This window comes from Pituophis catenifer, unplaced genomic scaffold (genome assembly GCF_029215685.1).
Source record: "Pituophis catenifer annectens isolate HBS135680 unplaced genomic scaffold, rPitCat1.0.hap2 SCAF_3, whole genome shotgun sequence".
NCBI lineage: Eukaryota > Metazoa > Chordata > Lepidosauria > Squamata > Colubridae > Pituophis > Pituophis catenifer.
Genome location: NW_027256883.1, coordinates 73,679,957 through 73,702,795, shown reverse-complemented (window position 1 = coordinate 73,702,795; position 22,839 = coordinate 73,679,957).

Sequence of the window (22,839 nt, the reverse complement as noted above, 5' to 3'; positions counted from 1 at the left end):
GAAGAAAAAAATAAAAGGGAATCGTTTGAGTCAAATCTTTCAAGATTTGACAATGAACCAGTTTCCTAGAAGAGTGAAGGGGCCTCTTGAGGTTTTTTTTTTTTTTTTAAAAATCAAATGCTATATAACATGAGAATCCTCTGGCTCTTAGTTCTCCACAGAGGATTGAATCAAAAGGCCTAAACGTCCCTTATTTGGATTTAAAATCATGTGGATTTTTTTTTTTAAAAAAGTGTACCTAATGTCTAACAGACATGTTCTTAACAAGTAACACAATTATTCTGTGTCCTTCTAGATCAGGAGTCCCCAAACTTGGCAGCTTTAAGACTTGTGGACTTCAACTCCCAGCTATGCTGGCTGGAGAATTCTGGGAGTTGAAGTCCACAACTCTTAAAGCTGCCAAGTTTGAAGACCTCTGTTCTAGATGTTGCTGAAGGACAATTCAGCGGCATCTGAATTAAGGATTCGTCACCTCTAGGCCTGCTGGGAGCTGTTGAGGTACAAACAAACATCTGTGGGGAAATGGGTTCCTTACATTTTTTTAAAAAGTAAATTTACAGTAAAACATAAACACCTAAATTTATTTTATTTAGCCAAATAAGGAAATCCATTGGAACCCAAAGCGGTTGCAGATGCAAAGAGCAGCGTCAATAAAAAAGTTTAATTGAGCAGAGTAGGAGGGCCTGGGAGGAAAAGTTGGTTGTGTATTTGCACTTTTTATACGGTACCAATGGCCCTTGTGATTGGCATTCTCATTATTTGTGATTTTCTGTATCCGCCAGTGAGAAGTGGAGTTTCGACCTTTCTATATACTGTACTTCAGCTTTTTATTTTATTGTATACATGTGCAAAGCACAGTATGTTTTCGAAGCAAAAAGTTAGGTCACCTGTGCAATACGTTCCTGTATTGGCACCTCCTTTCCTTGTTTGGTCATGACATACCTATCTTGCTGGCTCAGACCAGTTTCAAGGCTTCCTTGTATGACCTGCCATCGCATTTGGATCTCACAGCATTCGAGTGCTCACAACATCCCTCTGACTGTTGTGAACAATCTGCAGGTAGCAATGTTAGCCTCCACTGAAACAATTGAGACCCCCCCTCCATCTGTAAATCTGTTGCATGCAGCAGACAAGTATCAGCTGTGGACCATAAGGTGAAGTTGGGAGTGATTCTTATCACTTGTGGAACAGACCACTCCAAAGAAGAAGGGCAACTGCTTGCAAGGAATCCAGAGGGAGCCTGGTGGATGGATTGCCTCACTGAGATCTCCTATGACCAAGTCAAGGGAAGGTGAAACAGAGGAGGGTATATTGTGCAGAAGATTGCAATGGGAAGTCAAGTATTGTGGAAGAAAAGAACCAAATTGTGCAATTTCTATAGATGGAACATTCCAAAGTCATATGTTGACATCGGTGGCTATCGATATCCAATAAATAAACAAACACAAATCTTGTTTGTCATTTTATTACCTGTGGTTTTAAACTGGGGCAGGGCCCTCACAGATACTGAAGCAAGGATCACCAACGATCGTCCTAAAGTCAACTCTACTTTGCTCCAACACTTAATGTTTTCTTCCCAAGCATATCAAGTCAAAGATCAGGGTTTGCCCAAGATATTTTGCTATTCTAAATGACCGTAGATTCAGTGCTGACAAAGTAGCAGTAGGGGAACTAGACAAGGCATCTCCTCCAAACCAGGGGTGCTATTCAGCAGGTTCTGACAGGTTCTGTGGAACCAGTAGCAGAAATTTTGAGTAGTTCGAAGAACCAGCAAATACTGGCTGGCCCCAGAGTGGGGTGGGAATGAAGATTTTGTAATATCCTTCCCCCAGGAGTGGGGAGGGAATGGGGATTTTGTAGTATCCTTCCCCTGGAGTGGGGTGGGAATGGAGATTTTGCAGTATCCTTACCCTGCCACGCCCACCAAGCCACACCACGCCCACCAAGCCACGCCCACAGAACCGGTAGTAAAAAAAATTGAATTCCACCACTGCTCCATGTTATGAGTTTACTTCTGTAATCTCTGTTTTCTTCTCGGTTATGGTAACAAGCAAGAACCAAAGAGCTAATATCTGTATGTATGTAGTATAGGACCCAATATGCATTTTATTAAAATAAAAACAAGTATATGGACATGGTGCTTAATCTGGGAGCCTTCACGAGTGTTGCCTTTTTGATCTGCATATGAGAATCCCGTCCTTGTGGCATCATTGAACACATTTTATCTTTCCATCCATCACCGAGTTCACAGCATATAATTAGCTATATTTACTTGCCCCATGAGATTGAAAATCTGAAGATTTCCCCCCATTGTTACAAGCAAACTATATTAGCAACTAATTAAGGAAATGACTCTTTGTTGCCATTTGGTCACACCTCCAATGTGCTGCTTTTGAAGTCGGTGGCTCACTCTGATTTCTATTAGGGCTGGTTCTGAACCCTGTTCAGATTATTAAAATCGGTCAGTGTAACTTTAGTTTTATGATGTCATAAGACCTCAAAAAAAAAAAAAGCCCTCTAAGTGTTATTTTTGAATTTTGTTAAATCAATTTTTAAGCATTCTCATCAATCATTATGAAATACGGAAATGATAAACAAGCTGCCAGACCTGTTTTAACTTTAATTCTTGTGATCCAAGTCTATATTTACAGGAAGGTCAGGGACTTATTTTCTTCTTATTGTTTTAATTTACCATCATCAGTCAATGAAAGGTTTGATTTTGTTGTAACATTATATACGTATATACTTCCCATTTGATTTAAAAGCTTTTTATGTGAATTTGTGGTATAACATTTCCAAAACTTTTGTCTCCCCTCTCCTTAACTACTACATTTTATTTGGCACTATTAATGAGGAATTGTATCCCCTCTTTTCTTTGCATTGGGACTCCTTGGTCCGAAGATGGTGGCCTATGGGAATTATTGTATGGATTCTAAAATGAGAACTAGGCAAGAGATTGAAAGGCTGCTGACCCCACTCCCTGTCCACTAATAGATTGAGAGATATAGGACTGAAGAAGAAGAGGTAACCGAGAAATCCTCCAGATGTTCAACTTGTAGTAAAGCTTCCACAGTTTTTTTTATTAGGGCTAATGGGGTTAATATACAAAAGTTTTAGAGCAGGAGTCTCAAACTCAAGGCCCGTAGGCCAGATCCAGCCCGCAGGGTATTTAGATCTGGCTCGCGGGGCTGCTCTGGGAACTGTGAAGGACCAGCCCATGGTGCCTCTGCCAGTGAAAATGGAGCTCAGGATTCAGCTGCAACAGCCTCCTGCAACCCTCTGCCAGCAAAAACGGAGCTCAGGATGGTCGTGCATGGCCCTCCCGAGCTCCGTTTTTGCTGGCAGAGCACTCGGGCCACCAGAGCCCCCCCCCCGACATGAGTAACGTTGAGCTGGCCACACCCACCTGGCCACGGCCATCCCAGCCTGAGGTCAAACACAACTCTGATGCATCCCTCAATGAAATTGAATTTGACCCCTCTGATTTAGAGGATCCCAACTTGTGTAATCTTGATCTACTCTATCTGATCTGTTCTGTCCCCTGTGATGACACTGATGGCAGTAGGGATAAGGATATCTACATCTAGTTACCCTTATACATATAGATCAGTCATAAAAATAAGATTCTTTGCAGACCTATTTCCACCCAGCAAGCAGAGAACAGCCATGAGGGATTGCTAATTTGGAGGGTATGGGAGAAAAAGTGAGCAAAATCCTATTGCTCACATCCTAAAAACATACAAAACCATTGCTGGGAAAGAACGTTTTTGGTGTGCCAAAAAGGAACATGATCCGAACTGCAGGATGAAACACCCAAAACTATGAGTTGATAATTACTTGGTGATTGAGTTGGCTATTGTTAGATCAGGCGCAGGAACAGAAGACGTGACCAGCTCGATACATGTAACAACTTTATTTACATAGTAACAAGTAAAAGAAGACTGCTGGCGCGCTGCCGGAGCTCTCCTTATATTCGCTCCCGGCAGACGCACCGCCCCTAGACAGGGATTCAAATCTCCCGCCCGATGGCTGGCAGCCAATCAGGGCGGATGCCCTTATATGGACATAACACTCCTCCCCCCTTAGTCTGAACTGTCAATCTCGTTTACAAAAGTCACGTAGTCGCGCAGGTACGTAGGACGCCTCGGCACCCTAGCTGACCTGCGCAGTCTCACTTGTTCTCCGTCTCCGACCTGGATGGACGGGGCTCTGTCGTCTCCGGGCTCCCTCTCCGGAACCGGGCTTGGTTCGGCTGTCGAGTGAGCGGGGTCACCCCCAGCGCCTCCGGCCGGACCGCAGACCTTGGGTGGCTGGTTCTGGTGGTCTTCTTCCTGGCCTGTGGATCTGTTTCCTCGTCTCGGTGGCTCGGTTCCGACCCGGGAAGAGCGTCTGAGTCTCGGTAAGTCCATCGTTTGCTCCTCCCTGGTCTCCCGGGCGCTGCGGTTCGGTTGCGGTTCGGCCTGGTGCCGGGTGGGTGGTGGTTCTGTTTGGTGCCCTCTGGACCGGCCCGCCGGCTGCGGGAGGTGCTGGCCCGTGTTGCGTTGTCCGACCTCGCAGGGGTGGTGTTGGTCTGCTAGGTCGGGCTGGCGTTGGTCTACCCTGTCTGGTCGGTGGTTGTCGACCTGGTCGGGCTGTTGTTGCGGCACTACCTCTGCGGGGCGGCGGAGGTCTCCCTTGCCGGGGTGGTGCAGGCCTACCTGGCCGGGTTGTTGTCGGCTTTCCCTTCCCCCTAGTCCCTGGTCTACCGTTGGGTGGTGCCTGGGGTCATCCGGGTCGGGGTGTTGTTTCCTGGCTGCCTCTTGTGATGGGCGGGGGTCCCTCTCGCCGGGGAGTCGAGTGCCACCCTTGCCCATAGGTTTGGGGGTGCCCGTCTTGGATGGGTCCCGGTCTACTCGCCTGGAACTGCCGTCTCCCTTGCTGGGCTGGCATGGGCTGCTGTAACTGGTGGGGTGCGCTGCTCCTCCTCTGGGCAGGTCCCAGTCTACCTGCGGGCTGGGTTGGTGGTCCTTGGCCTTGCCGTGCCCGGTGCCCACCTGGCTGGGTTGGTGGTGCCATCCCCCGTGCGGTTGGCCCCGGTCTACCTCGCTGGGCTGCCGGTGTGACAGCATTTGGTAGTGGGCTGGGCCAACCTTGTCGGGGTGGTGCTGCTCTGCCTCGCAGGGGTGTGGTAGGCCTACCTCGTCAGGGTGTTGTAGGCCTACCTCGCCGGGGTGTTGTAGGCCTACCTGGTCTGGGTGTGGTAGGCCTACCTCGCCGGGGTGTTGGAGGCCTACCTCGTCGGGGTGTTGTAGGCCTCCCTCGTCAGGCTGGTTTTCATGTGCCCCCCCCACCTTTTTCGGAGTTGGTCGATGTGGCGTCTCGTGAACTGTCCATCTTCCAACTCAACGATGTAGGATTTGGGCCCGGTTGTGCTGGCAATTTTCCCCTTCAGCCACTTAGGAGAGCCGCTGAAATTCAGCGCGAAGATTGAATCTCCTTTGCTGAAGGCGCGAAGCGGGCAGCTGGCGGTTGCGGTCACTTCCGGGCTGTATTGGGGGTGCAGCCGGTCCAAGGGTGACCTCAACCTTCTGCCCATCAACAGTTCGGCCGGGCTCTTGTGGGTGGTGGCGTGTGGCGTGATGTGCTGTGTGAGGAGGAAGTTGTCTATGCGCTCTTGCCAGTCCCCCGGGCCCATCTTGGTGAGGGCCTCTTTGGTCAGCCGGACCATGCGTTCGGCTTGTCCGTTTCCGGCCGGCCTGTAAGGGGCGGACAGGGCGTGGCGGATGCCCAGTCCTGCCAGGAAGGACTCCATGGCCAGGGATGTGAGCTGGGGGCCGTTGTCTGAGACCAGCACATCCGGTAGGCCATGTGTGGCAAACAGGCGGCGCAGGGCTCGGATGGTTGCTTCAGTTGTGGTAGATGCCATCGGCACCACCTCGAGCCATTTGGAGAAGGCATCTACCACGATGAGGAGGTGTCGCCCTTGCATCGGACCCGCGAAGTCAATGTGGATCCTCGACCAGGGGTTGTTGGGGGTCTCCCACTTCGCGACTTCGGATTGCGGCGGCGCTGGGCGAACTTCTTGGCACGGGTCACATCTGGAGACCCATTGTTCAATGTCTTTGTCCATGGAGGGCCACCAGACATAACTCCGTGCCAGGGCCTTCATGCGGACGATGCCCGGGTGCCCCTTGTGTAAGGTTTCTAGCGTCCGCCGTTGCAGGGTGCCTGGAATCAGCACCCTGTCTCCCCATAGCAGGCAGCCTTTGATGGTGGACAGCTCCTCCTGTTTCCTTGCGAACGGGCTGAACCTTTCCTCTGGCTTTTCCGCTGGCCACCCTCTGAGGATCCAGGACTTCACTTGGCGGAGTGTGGGGTCCTTTTGGGTGTGGACGGCCACATCTGCGGATGACACCGGGCAGCTGGCGTCGTCATCAATGTGAAGTAGGTGGAGCGTGGGGGCTGGGTCCTCGACCGGCTTCCTCGACGGGCATCTGCTGAGGGCGTCAGCGTTCCCTATGGCTGTGCCTGGCTGGTGCACGAGCCTATAGGAGTAGCCAGCTAGGAAGATGGCCCATCTCGTCATTCTTGGGGACATGAAGGTCGGGGTTGGTTGGTCGCCTGCGAGGAGTCCCAGGAGAGGCTTGTGGTCTGTGACTATGGTGAAGCGTCTTCCGTAGAGGTATTCGTGGAAGCGCTTCACTCCAGCCCGATGGCTGGCAGCCAATCAGGGCGGATGCCCTTATATGGACATAACAGCTATACATTTATTTGTATTGTTATGTTAATGGACATCAGGCAAAGAAAGATTGAATTTTAAATGAAATGGAAAGTATCCCTCGATGTTTGTAAGTTGGGAATATTAAACACTCTCACATTCCCATTTGTTCAGATTCAAATTGTTGGTCTATACAAAATCAGGAGGAATCTGGTAACATTCTGATGTTTTATGAAAAGGCATGAGCTGTAGCAGACTATCAGTGATGTGTCTGATTTTTACCATTATAGGTTAAGATGGTTCTCCAATCGTTGCTGCCTTGTGTTTGGGTCTGGATAATATATGAACCATAATATATAAGGGATATATATTATCCCTTAAATATACGTGTGTGTGTGTGTGTGTGTGTGTGTGTGTGTGTGTGTGTGTATGGGATAATATATAAGGGGCACAGTGGCTCAGTGGCTAAGACGCTGAGCTTGTTGATCGAAAGGTCGGCAGTTCAGTTGTTCGAATCCCTAGTGCCGCGTAACGGGATGAGCTCCCGTTACTTGTCCCAACTTCTGCCAACCTAGCAGTTCGAAAGCACGTAAAAAATGCAAGTAGAAAAATAGGGACCAACTTTGGTGGGAAGGTAACAGTGTTTGGTGCGCCTTTCGTGTTTAGTCATGCCGGCCACAGGACCACGGAGACATCTTCGGACAGCGCTGGCTCTTCATCTTTGAAACAGAGATGAGCACCACCGCGTAGTCGGGAATGACTAGCACATATGTGCAAGGGGGACTTTTACCTTTACCTTTTTAATATATGTGTGAGTTGGATAAACCTCCTGATCTTGCCTGCCTGGGTAAGTTGCTAAGACTGTTGTTGTCTAAGGAGCGATGTGTGGAGTATTTCTGCATTTTTCCCAACTCTTCTGTTCTCAGTCTAAGAGGATTTAAAAAAAAAAACTTAAAGAAAAAGAAACGTTCAGGGAAATTTCCATAGTTTTGAAGAAATCTTTGCACTTCCCTTAGTTACAAGGTTATTTTAGAGTGTGTGAACGTCCTGCCTTCCACTGAACAATCATCACTCCAGCAGTGTATAACCTGTCTGGCCTCCTCTCAACCCCAAGGGGAAACATCAGGAAACAGAGCGATGATGAGATCTATAAGAGGGGAAAAAAACCCGCAACAAAAGAGCTCCATGCAACGATACAGCAAGCTGAAACAAATCACCCAAAAGAAATTCTGAACTAATTTTAAAGCTCCCTGAGAATGAGGCTGAGAATCAGAAAGCTCTCTTTCCCCTCTCTTGCAGGATCTCCATCTCTTCTGTAGGTTAGACTGGAAAGTACATGAGGTATTCTGAAAGAAGCTGAGGGCAAACTACTGGGGTGTTTACCCCAAAAAAGACATGGATGTGTCCCTGATGTCATCAAGATTCAACATTAAGATATTACGTTGATGCCAGGATCATGTAAATACAATCATTGACCAAAAAGGACCCTTGCATTTTCACAATTTCCATGTATGATCCATATGGGATGAATACATAATTTCAGTTGAATCAATATTGATTGCTTTAGGGCAGGGGTGTCAAACTCAAGACCCAGGGGCCAGATCTGGCCCGTGGGGCCACCCTGGAAATAGCGAAGGACCGGTCTGCTGGGGCTCTGCTAGTGAAAATGGAGCTCACGAGGGCCGTGCGTGGCCCCCCCTAGCTCTGTTTTCACTGGCAGAGGGTTGCAGGAGGCTGTCGGAGCCGAAAACGGAGTTCAGGAGCCCATTTTTGCTGGCAGAGCGCTGGCCACCACATGTCCACCCTGACACAAGTGATGTCACGCTGACCACGCCCACCCTGGCCACACCACGCCCCCCACCCCCCTGAGGTCAAACACCACCTGATGTGGCCCTCAATGAAATAGAAATGGCACCCCTGCTTTAGGGAATTTGGGGCACAGAGAAGGCTATAATTGGGAGCTTTGTACTTGGAAAACAGAACAGGGATGGTGAGAATTTGATCAATTTTTAAAATTATGGATGGAGAGGAAGGAAACAGTTTTTTCTTCCATGGCTCTTGGATATTTCAGGGTTTCTCTTCTCTCTAGTCTGGGGAGCAATTGCTGCCAAACATTTTTGAGTCTCTTCTGCTGGTATTTTTTTAAACAAATGATGACTGCCAATAAATTGACATTATATCTGATAAAACAAACAGAATAGCTAAGGCTACTCTCAGCATTCTTCCCTACCCCTTCTCAATTTTATTTAGTAATTTTTAAAGGCACAGAAGTAGGGTCAGTGGGAGAAAAAACCGGCAACCAGATTAATACATAGCCCTGCAGTGCTAACAAGAAAAGATGTGCATGAAATGTATATTTTTAGATGTATTTTGGCTCCAGTCCTATGCATGTGTATCTGAAAACTCAATTGCATATATTTCCAAGAAAATACACGAATGCCTGAGTTATTCATTGCTTTCTTCTTGTTTTGTGCATCTTTGCTTTAGGCTCCAGCCTGTTAGCTGGGAAAGACCACACACAAGTCAATGCTGACTCTTGGCTACTAAGTGGACACATAATCCATGCAGTTTTCTTGGCAACAAAATGAGAATAGTGTGTCCGAACCTTCTCCCAAGACGTTTTTTCACAACTACGAACACAAACCTAAAACTTGGGATTCCTTGATATCCTCTCTGCTCCGCTTGGCTTTCAAAACCAGTTAAAGTCTTGACAGCATGGTTTTATACAATTAACTAGAAGTAAGACCAATTTAAGGCAGGGATACTCACTTCTGTGAATGAGTATTAGAATGTATTATGAAATCGTCCAGCTATATGCACATTTTCCTGTAAGTTTCACTATTTGAATGGGCTTTGTTAATAGGTAGCTGTGAATGTAGGCTGTTTTATTTTCATTTGTACGGTACATTAGAACAAATGGAATTATTAAAAATAAGAGAAAAGAAAAGTGTCTCAGGCTACAATCCTCCTGAGAAGAAACTAATTCCTGAGCAATGTCAGGATGAACATTGGGTGGAGCAGGCATCTTTTCGGATGTTAACCTGGATCAGAATGGCCAGCTAATGTTGATTTTGAGGGTGGTCATGTTTAATTTTCAAGGGGTTGTGAAATGGACAGCCTGACCAATATGTTATTGCATACCTGAATCTGTTGTGGAAGTTTCAAAGATATTGTCCTGGAAGATTTACTTGTGTTAACAACTTCCTGTCCTACTTCTAGTGTTAATTAGTTGAGCAAATCAAGGATGATTATCTTATCTCACCAATTACTGCTGTTTTAAGTGAATGGTCACAGTGTTGTTTTACAAGCTTCAATTGGATTCACAGGCTGGGCGTACTTTATTTCAAACTCTTTTTTGGCTACTGAGCCTCATCTCTCCATATTTGTGAATATACCTCAGCCCGTAGTCGAAAACAACATTGGGCCAACAATCTCAGCCTCACCAATGAAATTATTAAATGTCAATGCTTACTTCCTAAAGACCTTGGCTACCAGAAATTAAACATACAGATATAATGGTTGTAGTTGTTATTATTTTTAATTTGTATCTAAATCATTTGAAAAGAGATTTATTCTATTTAAGGGGCCATTTCAGAGCTTTCCATCTCTTCTGAAAGCATTTTTAGAATGCATTTATGGTTTCTTCCTGGCCTTCTCTGAAACAAGATATTATTCTATGAGCCTTAGATTCTGATCTACTTATAAGATTGCCTGCATGCCATCTGTACATTGTGTGACATAATTGGACTTCTGTTGAACTGTTTTGTAGTGATTAAAAATGGAGATGGGAACTGCTTCTGAGGAGCACATGCTCAGAATAAATTAATATTCCAACTTTTGAGCGTGTGCTTTGTGTGTGCTTTGTATTCAGAAATGCTGAGTGTCCACAACTTCAGAATAATGATTTAAATTCCAAGGGAAGCGTTTTAGATCCATGCTGCTTCAAGTATTTCACTAACTCAAATGGATGGTGTGGTCTCCAAAGAGAGTCACAATATTGGCAGGCAGTTCAAATAATAACCACTTTCAAGAATAAAGAATCTCTATGCCCAATTTAAATCAAACATTATTGCTAATGAGTATCATTTTCTTGCCCACATGTACAATTCTTTTGTCATTCTGGCAAATCTAACGGCCTCATGTATTGGGAACATTTCTTCTTTACCTAGTGTCAGCCTTCACATCTGGGCTTAACAGTAAATCACAGATTTACAGACACTTAAATCAATTCTTGGATATACTTAGCAGCAGATTTCCAGACATGATATGGTAAGATTAGAAACTTTACCGGGGACAAGAATGTAGCCTTGAATAAACTGTAGATTGCTAGCTGCAGTCATTTTTATGTATCTGTGTTATCTGAAGCCTGAAATGTTAGGCTTCTTCCTCCTGTCCTTCTGAATTAATGCATATTTGGCAAGTCACTTGAGATAGTTCTGGATTTTCAACTGTGAGTAACCAACCAGCCAACCAACCAACCAACCAACCAACCAACCAAGGGTTTGTGAACAAATTTAAGAAGATGTTGCAATTGGTTGTGGTGGTGGTGGGGGGGAGAAATTTCAACAGGCAAAGCTGGAGCCCTGTCTGATCACATCTCTGCTCTAATTGAATAAGTGTGCCATCTGGGGAAATCACTGTGATGCTTACAGTAACCACCTCTGTCCAGATAGTGCCCTAACATTTCTGTGGTAGCTTAAGTCTACCACTTTCTGTTTGCTCAGTCACCAGTGACAGTATATTTTCTACCTCATGAATTTTCTTTTCTTCACTACCAATAAAGCATGTAGAGCTTAGGCAGCAATCAAGGCAGCCAAAGTGGAAAGGAGCTGAGTAAGAATTTGAGTTTTTCAGATTTTAGTTGATATATGTGCCCATAAGGCCAAGAGTACTATGCATCAGAGGTAGACTAGATATTCTGCTGTTCTATTGGTGGCGTCAAGGAAGAGAAAATATGGGTGCAAAGAAAAAAAAAGGTGGAGATTGACAGGATGGGTGGTTACTATTAGAACTTGTATCTTTTAATTGCTTTTTGCCATGAAGGCCTGAAGAGAAAGCAGAAGGAGAAGAAAGGAGATGGTGGTGAACGGGGTGGGATGTATTAATAGAATGGATAACCAGTCTGCTCAAAGATAGCCTGCAGGAAATTTATGGATTGAAACAAAACTGCTCAATGTAAAAATCTTCATGTAATTAGAGAATGTTTAATCTTTCCAAAGTTATTGAAGATGGTGTTGTTGATGATGTTTCATAGGGGCCACACAAATTCATTTATTATTTTGGGTGTCAAGGCACCATCATACCTGAGAACTCCCAAGTTCTCTACCCTGGAAACTGCTGGTTCTTGCCATATTAGTTTTGGGCCCTATATCTGGGCCAAATGTCATCTAAAATCTCCTTGCCACACTTCCAGAAGATCTCTGAAAATCCAGAACCCACCTTTCCAGAAGATCCCTGAAGGCTGGTTACAGCAAGTGTGGTGGTCATGTTCTGAAATGAAGAAAAAGTCCTTTATTTAATTGAGCTCCGAATCCACAAGACACAATGTTCATAACTCATTGTTTGATTCAAACTTGGAGACGGCCTAAGAAGCCAAGACTACTGCTTTATATATCTACTTGGATTGTTATTTCATTAATGTTTAAAATGTTTTGGCAGCAACTTCCCTGACAGATCTGGCAGACTGGAATAACTTGTATTTTGCCGTAACCAAGATTTTTTTAAAAAATACAGCTCATGTTTCTGAGCTTGCTTCATCAGAGCTTTTCAAAGCTACAATGCATTCCTGCAGCATTTTTATCCAGATTTTCAGATTCTTATATGGCTTTATTTGTTAGTGTTACGCTAGTATGCTTGAGGCAGCTTAGAAAACCATAAATCACCGTGTAGCCTAAAAATAATTAAAATACACAAAAAGAAATGACTAGCAACCTTTCTTGAATAGCAGTAAAACTGTGGATGGAGATAAAAATAGCAGCACCTGATGCCCCCAAACTTATTTTTAAAGCAATGTGCTGTGCATATTTCTCCTGATCATTAATAATGAAGGTTGCTGACATAATATATATTCATGTAGCTGCTCCCTTGGAGATTGCTTTCAGTCTGTTTGACTTAATATGTACACATTAATTACATGCTAATTCCACTGTTTTTAATTGGCGTTGGTAGGAAAGAGCCTTCCAGCCATAGATCTAACCTGACAGGTGTGGGAAATAAACGCCAAAGGCCACCATCCAGAAAGAAAGAGGAGCAAGTTAAATCCTATTAAAAACTACTGCAATTTTAGTTTCTGGATAATAGCTTCTCAAGACGTTGTCTTTAACGAAGTGCTCAGTCTGGCTCCAAATTTTATGACATAACAATTAGCAGCAAATAGGGGGTGGAAGAGCAGCTTTTTCCATTTAATTTTCCATCCTTCATTTAATCGTAGGCGAATTAACAAAATTATTGCATATTAGTTATATAATATCAGAAGAATAGAGTAGCTGTAAGTTGGGCACAGGGATGGTAAATTACTCCAGAATAACTCTTAGCCTGCTTGCTTCCTATTTATGAACATATATACTCCACCTGCTACTCCTGGATGGCTGTCACTTGTTTTGATGGGGGAGAAACCATTGGTCAGCGATGTAGAATTGAAGAGTTGGAAGGTACCATTTACCTATCAAGCCCAACAGCTCAGCGTAGGAAACTATTTTCTGGTTGGCCTCTATTTTTAACCATAACCAGCAAATTGGAACTCCCCACCAATTTCAGTAATCGCTTTAATATTAACTTCTTTATACCATTAGGAAACTTTTATTAATTGTTATTATTTATTTAAATGTATTATAGCCACCCACTCCCATAAACCCTGGATGTATTCGGGGTGGGCTGCTGGGGGTTCTTGCTAGAACCTCTAGCTAAGATTCTGTGCAGTTCGAAGAACCCCCAGATCCCACTCCTGGCTGGCCCATCTCATCCCACCCTGCCCTGCCCCTCCCAGGAGTCCCCACGCAGCCCTTTTTGGATGCAGTAAGTGCAGGTTGCATGTGGAGGCTCAGGGAGGGCAAAAATGGGCCTACTAGAAGTTCAGAAAGGCCAGACATGGGCCCGTTTCTGGCCTCCAGAGAGGCTCCAGAGCCTGGGGAGGCTGTTTCACCCTCCTGGAGGCTCGAGGAAAGCCTCCGAAGCCCAGGGAGGGCAAAAATGCCCCCCCCCAATAGACTAGGCTACGCCCACCATGGCCACACCCACCCAGCAACCGGGCAGAGAACCCCTTGCTAAAACTTTTGAAGCCCACCCCTGGATGTATTCCTACCATTGCGTTGAAATTTCTCTTCTTATAGCTTGTGATAATATCCAAATGTCCCAGCCTCTATCCCTGCCCCTTTCAGGTACAAAGCTTCTTAGACATTAAAATTGGGAGTGATCCAGAACAGTGGTTCCCAACCTTTTGGGCACCAGGGACCAGTTTCGTGGAGAGAAGTTTTTCAGTGGAACAGAGGGGAAATGGTTCTTCATGCTGCCTGCATCCGGCGGATGAGGCTTTGCTTGTTTGCGCTGCCCAGTTTCTGGCATGCTGTGACCTGGTGCTGGTCCATGGACCGGGGTTGGAAACCCCTGATCTGGAAGACCCGCTTCCACCCAGAAGAGGGCTTGAATATAAATTAACTTTGCTCAAGACAAATTTCTAATTTTCTAATTTAAAGTCAGACAGAGGCCAATCAGTAGAGGTAACGCATCTCTGTCTTCTTGAATCTGATGCTCTCCTTAAGAGTGAAGACGGTTACAAAATATTTGGAGTATACATCTTAGGAGAAACTAATCTAGCTCTGCAATCACATCTGGTGGTAGTGGTGGTTTAAACTATAAGAGTAGTACTTTTGTTCTGACAGCATTACCCTCATGTATACTCATATATTTCCTTATTATTTGTAATATTCTCTAGAGGGGATCACAGAAGGATCATTTTTGGAATAGTCTGTTAGGATTGGCATGGAATTGCAGCTATTCTGTTCGACCGTCTTTGTTATAAATAATTAGTTGCAATGTAACTCTTCTCTCCCTGCCCTCGTAACCCAAAAATAAAATTTCCCAAACAACACACATTCTGTAACTTTTCGTATTTTAATCTCTCTGACTTTTTAACTTGGTTTTATGACTTCTCTCTATTGATAAGAGGCAGAAGTCCAAACCGTCTCTATGGTTTTAGTTATTTTGCTTAACCCAAATTTTGTAAGAATGGGATGAATATGATCTGGGGATAAAACGACTGGTATCCCTCCTGAATCTCTTTTAGGCTGCTTATTTGGATTTCCCTTTTCCCTCCTAACATACTGGAGTTTTATTTGTATTTTTGCATCTCTTAAAGAAGACAAGATCAAGGTAATGAAGTAAGCTAAAATAGGATTGATGTCTTTTTCAACCTTTGCAACCATAATACCTAATAAACGTGGATGAACCAAAATCTAAAATCAGCTTTTACTGTGATTCTTAATACAGTTTGTCTGTAATATAGGATGATGAAATAGTACACTTCCATCAAGTTTGGGAAAGAAAATTGTAATTCTACTCACAGGGAGTTCTTGAAGTGAGGCTTCTTTTGGTTCTGATATTTAATTACTGATTTGATAACATATTATCTGTTTTCCACAGAACTTTCCCTGTTCTTTTTTATATATACTGTCAATAGAAATTTCACTTAGACTTATATACCACTTCATAGTACTTTATAGCCCTCAGCAGGTTGCAGAGTAGCCAGCAAATTGCCCCCAACAATCTGGGTCCCCTTGAGTTGGTCAGGATCGAACTTCTGGTTAAGGGCAGAGATTCTACCGGCAATACTGCATTCTAACCACTGCACCCCCATGGCCCTTTTTAAAACGTGCTCTGGCCTTCTCCACTGATGCTTCATGCTTCAGCTCTGTCTCACAGTTGCATGCAATTCCAAATCTGTAGACCCAGAGCCATACATGATCCCACCAAATCTTGAGGAGTGGGGCTCATGGACCTCCTCCAAAAATTATTGCTAAATTGTCATTTTAATATGATAGAACATTCCCCCCCCTCCACGTATAGAGTGACTTCCCCAGTTATACAAACTGTATTTATTAATTGCCTTTTGCCCTGGCCCTAATTTATTCCCTTGTCTTGATTTTACTCACTTTTTGAGAGCAGCCCTCTGCATCCCACTGAATGATCAAGGGCCGCCCTTGGCTTGAGAAGGGGATCTCTCTAATCAATCGGTTACTTCCAGAAACTTTGTTGGTGGATAGTCCGAAAAAAGATTTATTCAGTCAACATGAGTCTAACCATCCCTTTTGGTCATGTATTACAGATGTTTTCCATTCCTGAGCAGAGAGGGCAACACCCTTTCTCTTTGTGCAATAGACATAATTGAAATAATCAGCTACGCCTATCTTCCTCCATCCATCTCCACAATGCGTAATGAGCAATGGGTGCAGGCTTTCATGCAGTAGACTAATATGGCACCATGTAAAACAGGGAGGAAAAGGCAGACAGAGCCTCTGGTTGCACACGCTTGACAGACCCAAGGCATGCGATGATTATAACCAGCCTGACTCGGTTTCTTCTCTGTAATTGAACATCCAGATTTCCATAAAATCATTGCCCATTCCACATGGCAATATGCTTGAAGGCATGGGTTGACGTATATATAATGAAATAGATATTAGTTTTGGGCAGTTAAATTCGTTAACTCCACCGGCAGTTCTTATCCTTCTTGTTACTAAGAGACATGGAGAAAGTGTGCCTTTGGTATAGTATATATTTCAGCTAAAGTGTTACACCTGAATTTCTTAGATAGGAAAAACTATAAGTGCCTAGACCCCCATTGGAAGGTGAAATGTAGAAAGGCATTTGAATTTTACTACACAACCCAGGTGTTTCCTTTTTTGTGAAGAAGTCATGTCCAAAAATTGTAAAACAGAGTTACCAAATACAAAGGCTCCTCTTTATACAAGTTTCTTTCCTGAAGGTTAATGCTATGCATGATGTACAGTATGCACAATATCAATAACATTATATGTCACCCAGAATCACTTTCATGAAATAAATGGCCATATACATTTGATAAACAAACAATAGAAACCTTGCATTTTCCAATTCTAGTACTGAGAAATGAATGTGGGAGGGTGCTGGCAAGCAAATATCTAGTCTTTTATGGCAAGTGGGTTGGAAATGGATGTCAGGTTAGAGGGTTCAAGGGCCCTGCTTAAGTGGCCGAATTCTACAAATGGTACCAATATAATTTAATCCTCTTGCAGGGCCAAAGCAATTCCAAAAAGCCTTATGACCATATCTATTGATGTTCTGAAATTACTTATAATTTTATGCAAATACAGCCAGATGAGAATCACTGTGATGCTGCTTAATTTTGGTAAGAATTCTAGACAGGCAGATATGAGGAACCGATTTTCAATTTTCAGTTGTTCTCGTAATGTGTATGTGTTTGTGTGTAGTGTGTATTTGTGTATGTGTGTGTGAGAGAGAGAGAGAAAAAGAGAGAAGTGGGGGGGGGAAGATATTTTGGTAAAGGTCTCCATTTCTAATAAGTAGGAAGGCCGAGTTATTTGACCCTGCACATAGAAAAAGTCCTAATTTTCCTGGAGATGCCTGTACATAGTTGTATGTGCCTCTTTTAGCAGAATTTAACTTCCACCACAAATGTAAGTATATGTTTGTTTTTGTATCTATGCATCTGTATCTAGGTTCCAGATACCGCACTGACCTCACAGTTAAAAGCTACATTCCAGCATTTATTTTATATTATTATAGTTGGATATCCAGTTCTTTTTTCATGTGTGTGTATATAACTTGCAGCTTGTGCCAAATGACTGCTCATCACAAGGCTCCAAAACGGATTAAAATTTAATTTAGTTTAGCTAAAATTTCTCCTGAAGCTTAGAGTTCAGATTTGGAGCATTCTCATCAACCTGGGTAGGCCCTGTTTAACCTTCCTGGGGTATGTGATCTGCTTAAGCTGATGTCTATGAGAGGTGATCTGTTCTCATGGATTGTCCAGATCATCTGACATATGAACAGCAGATCTGGGATTTATTGCGAGAGTAATGCCAATACCCAGGAAGGTACGTATTTTCCTAGTAAACATACTCACTTCCTTTCAATAACTTTGGCATATTACCGTGGCATAATCTGTAAGGTGATAAAGGTATTACTTTTGTATTAGACCAAGTTACACAAGTGCCTCAGACATCAGATGCTGTATTAGTGTAGATGAGCAATGAGGGGATCAGAGTTGTATAGAGTAAAATAGGAGAGAAATTTATTCAGTTCACATTTGATGTAGAACACAGGAGAAAAATCAAACCCGACAAATTCATAAAAATGAGAAATGTAGAAAACCCAGAATGGACATATTAGTTTATTACCAGCACGAGATCTCCAGCTTACTCTATTTATTTATTTGTTTGTTTATTTTGCTGCCTTTATTATTTTTATAAATAACTCAAGATTGCAAAAACACACCTAATACTTCCTCCTCCTCCCATTTGCCCAACAACAACAACCCTGTGAGGTGAATTGGTCTGAGAGAGAGTAACTGGCCCAAAGTTACCCAGCTGGCTTTCATGCCTAAAGTCAGATTAGAACTCACGGTCTCTGGTTTCTAGCCTGATGCTTTAACCTCTAGATTAAACTGGCTATTGCTCCTACTAAGGCATTAGTACTCAACACTACTGTGAAAATAATTTTAATCTGCTTTTTCCATTATAAATTCTTCATATGTAGCAGGATTGTCACCTTTTCCTTTGCTCCAGTAGCAGACTGGTCATGGACTAAATCTAACTCTTTAATTGTATTTTCAATCAAACCAGTGGCTTGGCTCTCAAGAGGGATAATTCAGCTAACATGCACAAAATAGTGCCTTTTCAATAACCCTTTGTGGGAAAGTCCTAGCACAACATCAACTGGAGGATTTAATCTGTATAATGAAGGAGCGTGTTTTCAAGTTGGAGGATCAGGGAGAACTGGAATACACCCTTTCCCCCCCTTTCAATTAAAAGAATTAAATCCTCCCTCCTGTTAAACACAACAAATTCACCTTTGGCTTTTGTTTATCTTTTCTTCCTTCTTTTCTGCCTCTAGGCTCTCAAAGAGTTGTTCAGCCAGACACAACAACCAACTTTCCTCAAAGAGCGTAGGTGTTTCCTTCAACTGAAGCCATTTCAGTTGAAGGACTGAAATTTATACCTACTCCATTTCTGTTCCTTCGGCTTCCAGTATCCTAAACCTTGGTGTATTTCTTTTCTTTGTTAAAATTTCTGTAACTGCAGAGATTTGGGGGAATATATTTTGTCACACCATCTTGCCAAATTAAATAACTTCAATTCACATATAAATTAAAAAGAGATTAAAGCCAAACTTTGCAACACTGGCCTAAGACTCACTTAATATCTAAGCCCTCTGAAATGGTTTTGGATTCTAGTTAAGTGTTTGCTCGGTATGATCAAGCCACAAATAAATTGAGGACACTTATAACATAATTGAATGCAGGTTTACGCAAAAGAAAGTCCTAACTAAGGAGATCTAATTAAGCATACAGTTTGTGGATTTGTAACCTAAATTTAATTTATTTCTGAGAGAAATTATTATGTACACTAAACAAAAAAGCTGGAGCCAAACTGGGTAAGTTTATTGAATCATTTGAGCTCCTTTTCTGCTCAAAAATTGTCCTCCATCCTCCTCGGTCTCATAAACGCAAAAAAATTCTAGCTTATATAGTATATTTTAAACATACAAACACACCCACCCATACATACTAGGCAAGCTTGCTTCACTTTCTGCCATTTTCTCACTCCCTAAACCCACTGTGGTCCCTGTTCTTAGGCCAGTATGGTTGGGCTTCTTTCATTGCAGTAGTTGTCTTCTGACACTGATTTTTGCCTTTTGCAGTTAAAATATTTTTTAATATCCTGTAATATAACCTTTTACACGTATTCTGAAAAATCTCTGTGTCAATAAGTGTGCTGTTCTTTGAAGCAAACATTGTTATTCTAGTTGAGTTAATATAATCAAGTGTGAACTTAGAGGAATTTGTGGCAAAAGAAAGAAGTGGGGATGATTCAAAGATGAAGACACATTCCCAGTGCTGGAGTAGACAAGATTCCCTACCCCCCATTCTCGAATAACCATAGAGTTTCATTTATGAGCTATTTTGACATTTTGAGAAGTAGTAGTTTTATGAAGTGCCATTTCAAGGTCAAAAGATAAGAGGGTTAGAAAGAATCTTGGAGATCTTCTATTCCAACCCCTGCTTGAGCAGGAGACCCAATATTATTCTGAATAAGTGGTTGTCCAATCTCTTCTTGAAAATGTCCAGTGATGGATCACCCACAACTTCTGGATGCAAGTCGTTCCACTAATTGATCTTGCTGCCAGGAAATTTGTCCCTAGTTATAGGTTGGATCTCTCTTTAATGAACTTCCACCTTTTCCTGTCCTGCCCTCAGGTGCTTTGGAAACTAAGTCAACCCATTCTTCTCTGTGACAGCCCCTCAAATATTGGAACACAATATTTGACAGCCCCTCAAATATCATGTCATCCCCTAGTCCTTCTCTTTGCAAGACACTGCTCTCTTGTATTTGAAAAATTGGGCTGTACTCCCACTGGAGAAAATTTTCCCTTTGCCTCACTTCCGAGATTTTGAAATCTTGTCATTGTAATGTTCGTTCATTCATTCATTCATTCAGCCGTCCACCTCAACCACATGGTGACTCCTGTAATTTATTGTCTGGTTGAAAAAAGAAATTCAGATGCAAAATTGCCAATACTTCAACACTAGAATCTTAGGAGGCAATTTTAGCAATGGATCTCTCCCATTTTTATTGGGACTTATTGCAAAGAAAAGGACAAATGATCAGAAAGACACATATACAGAAAAAGGAAGTGTAGACATAGAAGAAAATTAGCAATATATTTTCTTCCCTGTTATGTAAGACGGTAGGAAGAGGTGTTCATTTAATGTTTTACTGTATGTAATGTGATAGCAAGTGAACATTGATGATGTCAGAAAGTTCTTTGTGTTCATCTATTGATCGGAAAGGACAAACATTATTAGATTACTGTCTACTGGGAACGTACGGTTGTCAATATGCAGGCTGGGGGAATTCTGGGAGTTGAAATCCACACATCTTAATGTTTCCAAAGTTGAGAAACATTGCAATATAAGCTTGTATTACACAGATGTCCTCATAGATCATCAAATATTACCTGGCTCAGTCTTGGGTGCATTTTAAACTGGGTTTCAAAAGTTGAGAAATCGAAAGCCAATTTCTTTAGAAAAGTCTTGAGTAAACACCATTTCCCAAGGACTCTTGGAATTACTACTGTCATATAATACTATACTGTTACATATATATTACCACTGATGTATAGACACTTCAAGAAGTGCCACAAGTAAAGCAGTTTAACTTGCTTCCCTCATCCACAAAAGCAATCTGAGCCTTTTGGAATTTCAGATGCTGTTCTAACTTTGATGGAGATTCTAGACACTGCAGTCCAAGACATTTGAAAGGCACCAAGCTGGAAAGATTGGAATAAATCAGCGTTTCTCAGTCTCGGCAAATTTAAGTTGTATGGACTTCAACTCCCAGAATTCCTTAGCCACCATAATGCCTGGGGAATTCTGGGAGTTGAAGTCCACACATCTTAAAGTTGCTGAGGTTAAGAAACATTGCTATAAACATTGTCTTGTTGGGCTGCCTGTTGCTTTAGACTGGATTCCAAAAAGCTACTGTGTAACATTCAAGGCAGTGAACATCACTGTTGTCAGTGAACCCTGTAAAGTAACCATGTTATTTTCCTGGGAATCTAAAGGAACAAAGGACAGCTGCCTGATTCTGAGAAACGATCTGGCTGCTTTAAATGTAAATTAAAAGCATAGGTAGTCCTTGACTTATAACAGTTCATTTAATGACCATTCAAAGTTACAACAGCACTGAAAAAAGTGACTTATGACCGTTTTTCACACTTATAACCATTGCAGCATGTGCCCATGGTCACATGATCAAAATTCAGATGCTTGGCAGCTGGTTCATATTTATGACGGTTGCAGTGTCCTGGGGTCAAGTGATCACCTTTTACGACCTTCTGACAAACAAAGTCAATGGGGAAGCTGGGTTCACTTAACAACCTTGACAACTGCTTAGCAACTGTGGCAAGAAAGGTCATAAAATGGGGCAAAACTCACTGAACAAATGTTTCACTTAGCAACATAAATGTTGGATTCAATTGTGGTCATAATTCGAGGACTACCTGCAACTAAAACACCAGATGCTTTTCCCAACTCTTGAGCATTTTGCTGAAAGCTGTTTACATTTTGCTGACTGCTGATAGAAGAGAATTGAAACTCATGATTTATCACCCATGACTAAATAACTCTCAGGAAAGAAATTGCATCCAACAGTAGTTAGTGAGGGTAGATCTACAGACAACACTGCAAGGAGTTCTTCAATTGAAAAGACTGTAAGATAGTACAGGCCTTTTTTTCCTGATATAATCTGTGCTGCTAATATGAACATCATGCCACATATAAAGGTTCTGCTGAATTGGAAAATGTCTTGCGATAGAGCAGCAGTTCCACCTGGTGGCCTCAAAAAAAGACAGTTCTCTTTCCCATTGGTGGAGTTTGTTGATAAGGTAAGAAAGCACCTGTAGAAGCAAACCTGCCCTTAGACTGAGTGAGTCAGTCACCTCAGGTCACAGATTTGGGATATCATGATAGAAAGGGCAGCAAAGTGTTACTTATTTAATTTGCAGCAATTAGACTTTTACTGCAAGGAATGGAGAACAGTTCTTGGGAATTGGCTGCCCAAACGATTTAGCTGATTTGAGGTAAAAGACACATGGACTCGAATAAAGGTCGAATGCTGTCATCCTTCTCCCTCAGGTGGCAAAATATCTTAGGTCAACCTTATCTCAGTCTTTGGGAGAGAATCTATATTAAATAATAAGCTCTACTCCTGCCTTCCCAAAAAAAAAGCTTGCTGTGGAGTTGGCAACTTTGAGACATATGGACTTCAGCTCCCAGAATTCTCCAATCAGGTTGGGATTTCTGGGAGATGAAGTCCACATGTATTAAAGTTGCCAAGTTTTAGAAACACTGCAGTGAAGAAGATGTT